Below are 12333 nucleotides of genomic sequence, written 5' to 3' on the forward strand. Positions count from 1 at the left end.
ATGTTACTAATGACTTAATGTACATAGTCCATACCTGTCCAGTCAACATTTTGAGTTCCACAACAATTGTTTTATTGTGTTTTGTATATATTAGACATGAGGTGTACATTTAACTAGGCTGTCAAACGATTAAAATTTTTAATCAAGTTAATCACAGCTTAAAAATTAATTAATCGTAATTAATCCCAATTTAAATCATCTCTAAAATATACCTTATTTTTCTGTAAATTATTGTAATCCACAATAAATCCACAAGATGGCATTAACATTATTAACATTCTTTCTGTGAAAAGGATCCACGGATAGAAAGACTTGTAATTCTTAAAGGATAAATGTGAGCTTTCAGTAAATGATACTGTAGCGACTTAACTGTTCTGCCCAAATGCATTATGGGAAGTGGTGCAACCATGACTATGTGTGGTGGCTGCAAATGCTATATCTTCCCTGCGCAACTCCTGCCATTCTCCCCACGTCGCTTCCCACAATATTTATAGCTGCTGTTGGAGGGATGACAAAGCTTTGGCCAATTAAAAGCACGGCCAAAATGAATGCTTGTATCTACTCCACTCACTTGACACTGCCTCTTATCTCTGTATAAAAGTCAAACGGCGCCATTGTAGGCTGTTTGCGGCAATGCGTGAATGAGTCGTACTGCGAATGTGCTAATTGCGATAAATATTTTCACGTGATTAATTTTTTAAAAATTACCACCCGTAAACGCGATAAATTTGACAGCCCCACATTTAACAAAACAAAATAAATGCATTCATTTAGGATGAAATGCATAACTGATGCTACAACAATCTAACAATATACTGGCAAGCGGGGTGGCCAGTGGGGTGGCCGTGGCCACCCCTGGCCACCCCCGAGTGGCGCCACTGTGCTGATACCAATAAATTGGATGTCTATCATCGTCAATGAGTAAACGATTTGTCATTTGAAATCAAATTTATTGGTGCTGATTGTATAGTTACTTTTGAGGAGGGCTTCCTTTACATGCTTTTTTCAGGTTTGGTAAAGGGAGTTACTGTGCTGCACTGTGGCCAAAACTAGTTTTAAAAACCTGAATTATTTGAGTCTTGTTTGAACTTGATTATTGTAAATGAATACTTATTAAACGACCTTAAATTGTGTTAGATTAGGATAAGCAATATCCCTCAATGGCAAAGCCGCTGTTTGTGGCTATAAGTTCCATTGGTCCACGACGGCTGACCGCGCCCTCAACCCGGCCAAGCTACCTCGCCAACTGTTAGCATCAAGTGTCAGGGGAGAGGCGGCCCCCGATACTGAGGATGAGGAGGAGGATGCTGCGGAGGAGAGGAAGCATCTTTGTCTGCACGCAGCGACTCCGGGCTTCCCTTGCTCTCGCCTTTCTCCACTCACAGAGCAGATAAGACCGACCACTACCACTCCGAAGATTAATAACGCTTCTTTTTTACTGCTGCTGCTTTTATCTCACCTTGATGCAGGATTCCCCCCCGCTCTTTTGTGCTGTCTTTGGCCGGCCGGAATACAAATAACCCTTCGCTCGTGTGTCGGATCGCCGGATTAGGCACAGGTAAACGACACCGCGCACCTCCCACACTCGAGCCGCAAAACCAAGCGCTTTAATGAGCGTCGCTGCCGGGTTATTTGTGTGTCTTTCCAATGTCATCACTCCGGAGTTGTTTTTATTGTTGCGGGCTATTCCAATTCCGACAATTATATACACTTTTTTTCCACCATAAGATGTCGCCATGCTTGAGAACTCGTGTTTAAAAAAAAAAAAATTTTTTTTTTTAAACACGACGTGATCCAATTTAACCTACGCGGCAGGTGTTTTCTTAGTGTGAAGAACACGCTCTCCCAAAATGAGGTCGTATATGAACTGCAAGCCGATAGACATGCTGTGTACTGTGTTGCTGTACTATGATTTGCATCAAGGCGGCTGCAGCCACCAGCGTAAACTGGAGCCAAGGGCTCCCATTGTGTGATGCACATGTTGGTGGCTTGTCATCATTTGGCCTGGAAGTGAGGTGAAGCTGCTGCATGCAGGCTTCCTCAGATGCTGCTGGTAGCCTATTTATTATTGAGAGATGGGAGGGGGGCCACATGTTCCATGGGGAAAAGCCTGGCACCCTTCAAGATAGCGGTAGAAAGTAGCACTCATGCTTTTCTTCCTTGCCAAATTGGACCAACTTGGGGGGTGAAATAGGGGGTTGTCTGATCAGAAATGTAAAAACAAAGAAAAAGCTGCATTTTAAAATATACTAGTACAGATATATAGATACCGTATACAGTATATAGGCGGCAGCTGCTTTCTGTGTGATGTCAGTTCAGGGTGGGCCGCGCAGCGGAGTTTCAACATCCAATTATTTTCCCTTTCTTTTTCATAGAAAACATGGAAAACAATTACATGTCAAGCAGATGACAAACGTGGGTGGCTGTCAGAATGTGAGATTGTTCTTGGACTGAAATCAGGAATACTAACATAAAAAAGAAGTACAGTATTTGTTTTTTTCTTTTTATGTGGTGTGTGTGAGATGCACCTGTAAATGCATTGATTTTCAACTTGTCGCTCGTGGACCCGCAGTTTTCCTCTGTGATACAACCAGTCGTACCATCCAAGCGCACATCGGTTAAAACATGCGAGTACTTAATATTTTTGTTTTTAATTGAGCCTTATTTTACCTTTTCATTGTCTCAAAATACTTTTGGCATGTGTTTTCCTGTCATAGCTTTTAAGCAGGGCCGGCCCAGCCTATACGCAGAGTATGCAGGTGCTTAGGGCCCCTGACCACTAGGGGGCCCCCAATCTGGCAATTGTTTAATTTATATTCGATTTTGTTTACTACATTTTGCTTTATTTGACTTTTGTGAGTTTTGATACTTGATTACAAGCTTAGAAAAATAAGTTCTTCCTTAACTTCTTTCTTTCCTCTTTTAGAAAAAGGTTTTGCGCTATCTACTGGAAGTACTGACAAATCATTTGGGTTGAGAAGTTTTAAGTATGCAGTGCAACAAAATATACAAAATATGGACGTACGGGTTGGAATGCATGTATGGGTTTCACAGTACACTGTGACGAAATGGTGGGCCAAAAATATGGGCCCCTTTGCGTTATTTTGCTTAGGGCCCCTAAATGGCCTGGCCCTGCTTTTAAGCATTGTGTTCTCTTGTGGTAGCCTTAAAGTATTTATCTGTTGACCACGTTAGTCATGTTGTCACAGCCAGACTATTCTCCCTGTATTTTTCAAACACTGTGGGAAATAGTCTTGGAACCAGCCCATTAACGGCCTCTCGAGCAAGGTTCAAAATCAACCGTCCAATCAGATTTGTTTATTTGCGTGACGTGTTCTTAACGAGTAACGTCACTCTTGCGCACCGAAAGTCGTCTCTAATACAACACAGATGGCGAACGGGAGAGCCGAGAATATGTTCCAATCCGCGGTAAAACCAGTTTTAAATTACCAAAAACTAGAGATGTCCCGATCGATCACGTCATTTTCAAAGTATCGGAATCGGCAAAAAAATATCGGCCATGCCTTTTTTTAATATATATATATATTTTTTAAATAAATCGTTTTCTAATTGTATTTAACGTTACTAACATAATATGTTACACTCATCCAGAGTCTTTAGTTTAGGCTTAAGGTAGGGTTATTAACTTTATCCCGATAACGGCGGTAATTATTTTTTTAATAAATGTATCACGTTAAAATATTTAACGCAATTAATGCATGCACTGCACGACCCACTCATGCATTGTCGCGCTCAATCTGTAATGGCGCCGTTTTACCTATATCGAGAGATAACAGGCAGCGTAAAATGAATAGAGTGAATTTTGGCAGCCTTTGGAGCCGTTTTTAAATTGGCTAAAGCCTTACAATCCCTCACCCTACGATTAGAAATATCAACGGAAGCAATGTGGGTAAGCAAGGTAGCAATTGATCTTTTTCTTAACACTTTATGTTATTTCCCAACGCAGAGAAGATATATCAATTGGTAGCACTACGCACAGTCATGGTTCCACTTCCCATCATGCATTTGGGCATGGCTACAGTATCATTTACTGAAAGCTCAACAAATACACTAGATGGCTATATTTAGTCACAATATACAAAGTCACAAGTCTTTCTATCCGTAGATCCCTCTCACAGAAAGAATATTAATAATGTAAATGCCATCTTGAGGATTTATTGTCATAATAGACAAATACAGTACTTATGTACTGTATGTTAAATGTATATATTCGTCCGAGTTTTATTCGTTTTTTTCTTAATGCATTGCCAAAATGTATATGATCGGGAAAAATTATCGGGAATGATTGGAATTGAATCAGGAGCAAAAAAAAGCAATCGGATCGGGAAATATCGGGATCGGCAGATACTCAAACTAAAACGATCGGAATCGGATCGGGAGCAAAAAAACATGATCGGAACAACTCTACCAAAAACACATCGAAACAAGTCATTGACAATAGTCAACAAGGCTCGCGCTAGCCATGTTGAATAAACGTCTCCATTCTCCACTCACGCTAATTACTTGTCGCTTTAACAACGTCACGTCTGCCCGACGCTGATTGGTCCACTCCGCTGTCTGTTTGCTGTGGCTTGCTCCGCTCTCGGAATTTGAACCGCCGGACGGTCGGCAGACTCAATCTCTGGAACAGCGGTGAGTCTGGTATACCAGGCAAGTCATACCTTGAGTTCAGTTCTGTTAAAAGGAACCACAGACAGAAAGACTTGTAGTTCTTAACAGATAAAATGTTAGTATGAGTTCTGGGCAGCGCTGCTGTGCTTCCACAGTGTCACTCGTAAGCTACATAAACATGTCGTCGGTTCTGCCCTTCCAATTTGAACCCGAGCAGGACAGTACTGTTGATATTTCACAAAACGAACAGCAAAAGCAATTAATTGAAGGTATCCAGCGGGATTCGAAATCGCTTTTCACATGCGACAGACGAGCGCGTAGACCACAGGACTATACTTCAGCGTGATGTGAGAGTCATGATTTTCCATATCAAGCAATCGCAACCCAGATGCGTTGTCTGTCTGTGTGATAAAACCCGAAAGGGAAATAAAACTGAAAAGAAAGTGCGACGGGCTTGAGAGCAGAATTAGACTGCAACCAGACAACAATAACACAGGGATTGTGTGCAAGGGTTTATTGACCACACAAAAAGGGAAAAGGGAGACACAAAAAGGGCCTGTGACAGTGGGTCGAGTTCAATAAAAAATATTTTTTTAAAAAACAGAGGGAAAATTGTGGTGAGAGGCAGACAAACGAAAAAAACAAGGCAATGATGCAATTAGCAACGAAGAGATATACAAACTGTCAAATGGAAAATGTCTCGGCAAGACGCCTAGGATCGGTTTAAAGACACTGCTAATGAGCTGGAGGAATTAGATGCAGGTACAACATTGGAAACTCAGCTCTGTAACAAAACAATCTGACCAACAGCAGAATGTGACAGAATCATGCTAGTCGTCATACTAGCTTCGCTTGCTAGCTAGCACAGCTACTCTCCCAGCGCGTCATCACCCCCAGCGCGCATTTCGCATGTAAAGCATGGCGCCCTCTGTAGGTCAAAAAATGTACTATATATTGTAGATTTTTAAATCAATGGCAATAATACCGTATTGGCCCGAATATAAGACGGCCCTGATTATAAGCTGACCCCCTCTTTTTCAAGACTCAAGTTTGAAAAAAGACTTTTTGAACACCAAATTAATTTTTATACAGAAAATAATTACGGTACATCCGAAACAAATGATTATAACAATATATTTGAGAGAAAAAGCATGTTATTTTGCCTCATTCAAATCTTAATATCTGAACATTTAAATATGTAAACTAAAGTGCAATCACATTTGTAAATGAATGGCTTCTGGTTTTTGAAATGTAAATAAACCAATCTATAGTGATGAAACAACAAAATTGCAATAACTGCATTAACCATCAAAGTGAAGTCTAACTGTAACTGTAGTCTTGAAACAAATCTGAGTAAGGAAAAACATTGCAATAAAATAATGCGAACTGGTTAAACTTGAGAGTAGCTGAGATCTGTCATGACAGAACATTCCTTCAATGATATCTGGCGCCATCTAGCGTCGTGAATGGGTATAATGTCTAGACCGCGAATATAAGACGACCCCCACTTTTTCAGTCTTATTTCAATGCAAAAAACACCGTCTTATATCCGGGCCAATACAGTATATGTGTTTCTAATAAAATATTTTAGTAAAAGAGAACAATTGTGGCTTATTAGAGCCTACAAGTCTTTAAGTCCGAGATTCCCTTTTAGTTTGTGGCCAAGTGTGTGTGTGTGGTCATTGGGATTACCCATTGAGTTCACCTGTTGTGGCCCGCTCGTTGTATATCCACCAATCAGCCACCTCTTGTATCACCCACCTGTGCTTCATTTTCTCGTTACACCTTGTCTGTTTATTATTTTCCCAGTTTTCTGTTCCCTCCTTGTTGCATTGTCGATGTCTATCCAAGCATCTGATCTCGTCATCATTCTTGCCCTTGTTGGTCCTGGATGCCTGCGACAGTAAGTTTTGATACCTTTTGTTTGATCCCCTTGATTTCTGTTTGTACTTAGTTTTTTTTTGTGTGAACTATCAATTACCATTTTTGAGTTTTCCGTCACCCTGCCTTGCCTTTACAGTTTTCCCTGCATTTGGGTCCTCCATGCCCCCAACCAACCCCCCCCCCCCCCCCCCACACACACACACACACACCTGACACACGCAGTGTGTATATATAGCACTGTCATTTGATATTACAACATTGAAGTATTTTGTTGAGCCATTTTTTGGTACGTACTTCTGTATGCACCTAAACAAATCAAGCTGAAAGCGCACAGTAATTTGTCAAATTTGTCTCTGGTAGGGCATTCTGGCAGGACACCAGATTTTATAGATGTCAAATATGCTGCTTAAAATTACTTTATTAATCCCAAATATATACGGCGGTAAACACTCAGGTGACTTGAAGTTCCGCTCTGAGACCCCCAATTTGACCAACTTTCAAAATTGTCCGATATGCATGTGTGATACATCATTGGAAAGCTTAAAATCTAAATTTTCTGGGGGAAGAAAATTTTTGAACGGGAGGGCATTTAAAAAATAAAAAATTAAAAATTAAACAGCGAAACCCTAACTGGAGATGAGAGCAGAATTAAAGACGCCATGACTTTAACCCTTTATTGCCAAATGTATCACATTTGATACACCTAAAATTTCATGATTTTGAGAGTAATTCAGAATTTTGCCATTTCTTTTTGGGGGAAAAAAAAATGATGGATGCAAGTCAACACATGCATCTGATGTTTCCATGAGGAAAAAAAAAACAGGATTTAGCTAGGGTTATAGATATTGGAGCGCTTTTTACACTTATTCATTTTGACATTTCTTTTTACAAATTTGAAGAAAAAGGTTTCATTGGTACCGTATTTTTCAGATTTTGGGATTCTCTGATAATTGCTTCAGGTTTTTAAGGGTTAAAGATTATTATTATCGCGTACTCACCTTGTTTCGATCCAAAAACTCAATGTAGCAGAGTGTCAAGACACAGCTGATAATGGCCACAGCTGGATTTTGGGGGGATTTTATGGGTGAAACATGGTAATATTACAAGGGTCGCGATGCAGAAATCGCAGACATCAAGGAGAGGTCGAGATGTTTTTTTCACATATTTAGCCTTTTAAACTTTTTTTCCCCCAATTTTTCTTTGTTTTGATCGATGATTTATCATATAACATATCGGAGAAAATGCTACAGTAACAAAACAATTAAGCGATAGTTAAGTGGTACATATCTGAGTTTTTTTACAGACGCTATTTTTTTCATTGTGACGTAATTTGTTTAAAAGTTTAAAATATGCTAGAATTTTTGAAAGCCGTTTTTTTTTAAACAAAATATTAGACATCAATTAATGATTCTAAACTAAAAATGAGACATTTTGAATAATAAATAGAATTACCTTCGTTTTATGGCTGGGTTGAAACAAAAGTGGTTGCGTAAAGTCTGTAAATGGGGGTTTCCAGGGTAAAACGGACAAATTAGAAATAATTTGGGTGCTTAATGTGCCATGAATCTGCTATGGCAGCATATAGAGATATAGTTCAAACACAACAGTTGTTTTGGCTTAAAATACAGCAGTTTCTTTTAAAGAGGAGTGCAAGAGCAGAAACTGCTTTTTCAGTCTTGTCTGTTTTCCGCCATATATCTGCTTACACATTGAAAGTCTCTCAGACCACGCTATTCATATAACTAGGGCTGCAACTAACGATTATTTTCATAATAGATTATTCAGACAAAGAATGGATTAATCGGATAAATGTAAATCCAATTACCTTCACAATTTACCTTGAAGTTGTTTTCGACATGTTGTAAGTAGCAATGAAGACAACATGGATGACTATTTCCTTCAACTGTATCGATTATCAAACTCGTTGGCAACTAATTTATTAATTGGTTGGCTGTTGCAGCCTTAAGAAGCGAGTTTCGACGGTAAGATGTCTGAAAATTGGCAAAAATGTGAATTGTTGTTTTCCAAAGTAAAAGATGTTTGTTCATGTCCTAGCTCGACTTGACAAAAATATCATGAAGAAATCTGATGTTTCATTCATTCATAGATAAGCCACACTCGACTATAAGCCGAAGCTGTCCTCACTGTATTATGGGATATTTACACCAAAAGATATTAACCGGTAACACTTTATTTGACAGCGGCATCATAAGACTATCACAAGACCAAATGAACCACCATGAAGCTTTGAACCAATTGGATGCAAAGCTTGATTGCTTCAAGAAGCTTAATTCGGTCATCATTGCTCCCTTCGGGGAGACAGTCAACATCTGCTGCCCCCTGCTGTCAACACAGATGTTGTCCAACATGCCTCCTAGCATGCATAGCAGCGCTACAGTTGTAAATAACAATCAAAACTCATGTTCGGTGCTAATTATTTCTTCAGTTACTGTTCCAGTTGTTTTATTGATTGCTAGTTATGTCATTTGGTACCACTTTATTTGACAGTGGCACCATATGACTATCATTAGAAAATTAGAATGATGACATGACACTGTCATGAGCATTAATGAATGCTTATAACAGATGTCATTTAGTGTTATCCGGCAAATTAGCTCACTTTTGAATGGATGTAAAAGATCCAAGCTGGACATAAACGGAGTTTGTGACATAATTTGCCGGATGACACCTAATGACATCTGTCATAAGCATTCAGTAAGACCCATGATAGTGTCATGTCACAATAATGACGGTCTTATGAATTCACTGTCAAATAAATTGTTACCTATTAACCCAAATAAGCCGCATTGGACTATAAGCCGGAGGATTCAAAGTGAAGGAAAAAAGTAGCGGCTTATAGTCCGAAAATTACGGTACATGGCGAAAAACATAGACAAGACTGAAAAAGCAGTTTCTGCTCTAGCACCCCTCTTTAAAAGAAACTGTTGTATTTTAAGCCAAAACAACTGTTGTGTTTGATAGAACAATGTGTCTATATGCTGCCATAGCAGATTCATGGCACATTAAGTCCCCGAACTATTTTTATTTTGTCCGTTTTACCCTGAAAATCCCCATTTACAGACCTCGTTCAACCGCTTTTGTTTCAACCCAGCCATAAAAAGAAGGTAATTATATTTATTAATCAAAATGTCTGTCATTTCTAGCTTAGAATCATTAATTGATGTCTAATATTTTGTTTGAAAAAAAAAAACACTTAAAAAAATTATTTACTCGCATATTTTAAAGTTTTAAATTACGTCACAAAAAAAATAAAATTGGCGTTTGAAAACGGTCACTGATATCTACCTCATAACTATCGCTTAATTATATTTTTTTCATTACTGTTGCATTTTCCCCAATATTTTAGATGATAAAAATGGAAAAAAAACTGGAAAGGGTAAATATATGAAAATGAAAATCTCGATTGCTCCTTGACGTCTGCGATTTCTTCATCGCAACCCTCGTTATATTACCATTTTTCACCCATAAAATCCCCAAAAATCCAGCTGTAGCCATTCACATCTGTCTCTTCACACTCGATGAGACATGCTATATGGAGTTTTTGGATCGAAACAAGGTAAGTACGCGATATCTCGTTAAAGTCATGGCGTCTTTAATTCTGCTCTCGCGTGTTCTCATCTCCAGTTAGGGTTTTGCTGTTTAAAAAATACATTTTTTTCCAAAATGCCCTCCTGTTCCAAATTTTTCTTCCCCCAGAAAATTGACATTTTAAGCTTTCCAATGATGTATCACACATGCATATGGGACAATTTTGAAATTTGGCCAAATTGGGGGTCTGAGTGGAACTTCAAGCCACCTAAGTGTTTTCCGCCATATGTTAGAACTTCAAGAATTTGGACAAGTTTAAGGTGAAGAATGTCCTAAACGATTCATCGGTTATCAAAATCGTTGTTGATTAATTGTTGCACCTCTACATATAACAAATTAAACACACAAGTAAAGCTACTAATCTAATGCTACGTGGGATACGTATTAAATATTTTAACTAGACTATTAGTAAAAATGTCCCGATCAATTGGGATGCCGATCAATCGGGTCCGATCATGTCATTTTCAAAGTATCGGAATCGGCAAAAAAATATCGGACATGCCTTTTTTTTTTTAAAATTTATATATAATTGTTTTCTAATTGTATTTAACGTCACAGACAAAATGTCTTACACTCATCCAGAGTCTTTAGTTTTGGCTTAAAGTAGGGCTATCAAATTTATCGCGTTCACGGCGGTAATTACTTTTTTTTTAATTAATCACGTCAAAATATTTAACGCAATTAACGCTGCACGACTCACTCACGCATTGTCGCGTTCAATCTATAATGGCGCCGTTTTACCTAATATATAGAGAGATAAAAGGCAGCGTAAAATTAGTAGAGTGAATTTTAGCAGTCTTTGGAGCCGTTTTTTAATTGGCTAAAGCCTTACAATCCCTCTCTCACAAATTACAAATATCATGGGAAGCAATGTGGGGAAGAAAGGTAGTAGTTGATCTTTTTCTTAACACCCTGTTATTTCCCAACGCAGAGAAGATATATCAATTGGTGCCACTACGCACAGTCATGGTTGCACTTCCCATCATGCATTGGGGCAGAACAGTTAAATGGCTACAGAATCATTTACTGAAAGCTCGACAAATACACTAGATGGCAATATTTAGTCACAATATACAAAGTCACATATGGCCTTTAAGAATTACAAGTCTTTCTATCCGTGGATCCCTCTCACAGAAAGAATGTTAATAATGTAAATGCCATCTTGAGGATTTATTGTCATAATAAACAAATACAGTACTTATGTACTGTACGTTTAATGTGTATATTTGGCAGAGTTTTATACATTTTTTTTCTTAATGCATTGCCAAAATGAATATGGTCGGGAAAAATTATCGGTAATGATTGGAATTGAATCGGGAGCAAAAAAAGCAATCAGATCGGGAAATATCGGGATCGGCAAACTAAAACGATCGGATCAGGAGCCAAAAAAAACATGATCGGAACAACCCTAGTAATTGGTTAATACCAGAGTTCCACTAGAGAAATCAAAATATGATGGATGAAAAACACTTTAGTCAATGAACATACCTATTCTTGCTTCATCACAAAGCATTTTATATTCTCTGACAATTGTTCTAAGAAATTAAATAAATCAACATAAGAGTAAATGCAGCATCGCAACTCTATATGTAAAGTAGTTGTCGTACTCTGTCAAAAGGCTGCTAACACCTCACATAATTGTGAGATGCTTCCTGCTGTTCCTTCCTGCTTCTCCGATATTTGCTATGCAAATTGGAGTCCAACGACGGCACATTGCATTTCACAAGAGTGAGGATTATGCACAAGGCAGCTGTAATTTCCTGGCCACCTGAATTGGGTAAGCCCAGCATCCACTCAATGCCCCACACATGCCTTTTTAGTTGTTGTATTTTTTTTTTCCTGCCGCATATTCTCTTTATGCACTTCAAGTGTGGACAGTCTAGCTGTTTTGCATCTCAGTTCTGTTGTATAATGCATCTATTGCATTTGGCCACTCTACTCATTCGCTGCTGGATTAGGTAACACACTTGTTTAAAAGCTATTCTCCTCTTAAGTGAACTTAAATGAGAGCTACAGTATGTTAACAAAGGAGCAAATTTGCTCAATATAGTGTTAGGGGTAGCAGTAGTATTATATATTAAGACGACGGTACAAAAACTGTTTTCTTTTTGTTGAACTTGCTTTCCCCTCTGTCACGCTCCATGCGGTGTAGTTTCAGCTCAAAACACATTTGTTTGTTTTTTGTCCTTTGTCAACATCCACTCTAAT

The 12333-nt window shown here is 38.6% G+C and overlaps 1 protein-coding gene across 13 annotated transcripts in view; it reads left to right on the top strand.

Annotated features, from left to right (window-relative positions):
- Positions 1 to 1208: 1208 nt before the first annotated feature.
- nrxn2a (neurexin 2a) overlaps positions 1209 to 12333 on the top strand; it is a 496353-nt gene continuing 485228 nt past the window's right edge. For 6 of the 13 annotated variants that reach the window (XM_057820431.1, XM_057820433.1, XM_057820432.1 and 3 more), the window contains exon 1: positions 1211 to 1558. The gene's annotated coding sequence lies outside the window, so the exon portion shown is untranslated. Of the gene's footprint in view, positions 1559 to 4271; positions 6536 to 12333 lie in introns of those variants that run through there. The other 7 variants (XM_057820422.1, XM_057820428.1, XM_057820427.1 and 4 more) reach the window with 3 other exon arrangements.

Source organism: Corythoichthys intestinalis, chromosome 18 (assembly GCF_030265065.1).
Source record: "Corythoichthys intestinalis isolate RoL2023-P3 chromosome 18, ASM3026506v1, whole genome shotgun sequence".
NCBI lineage: Eukaryota > Metazoa > Chordata > Actinopteri > Syngnathiformes > Syngnathidae > Corythoichthys > Corythoichthys intestinalis.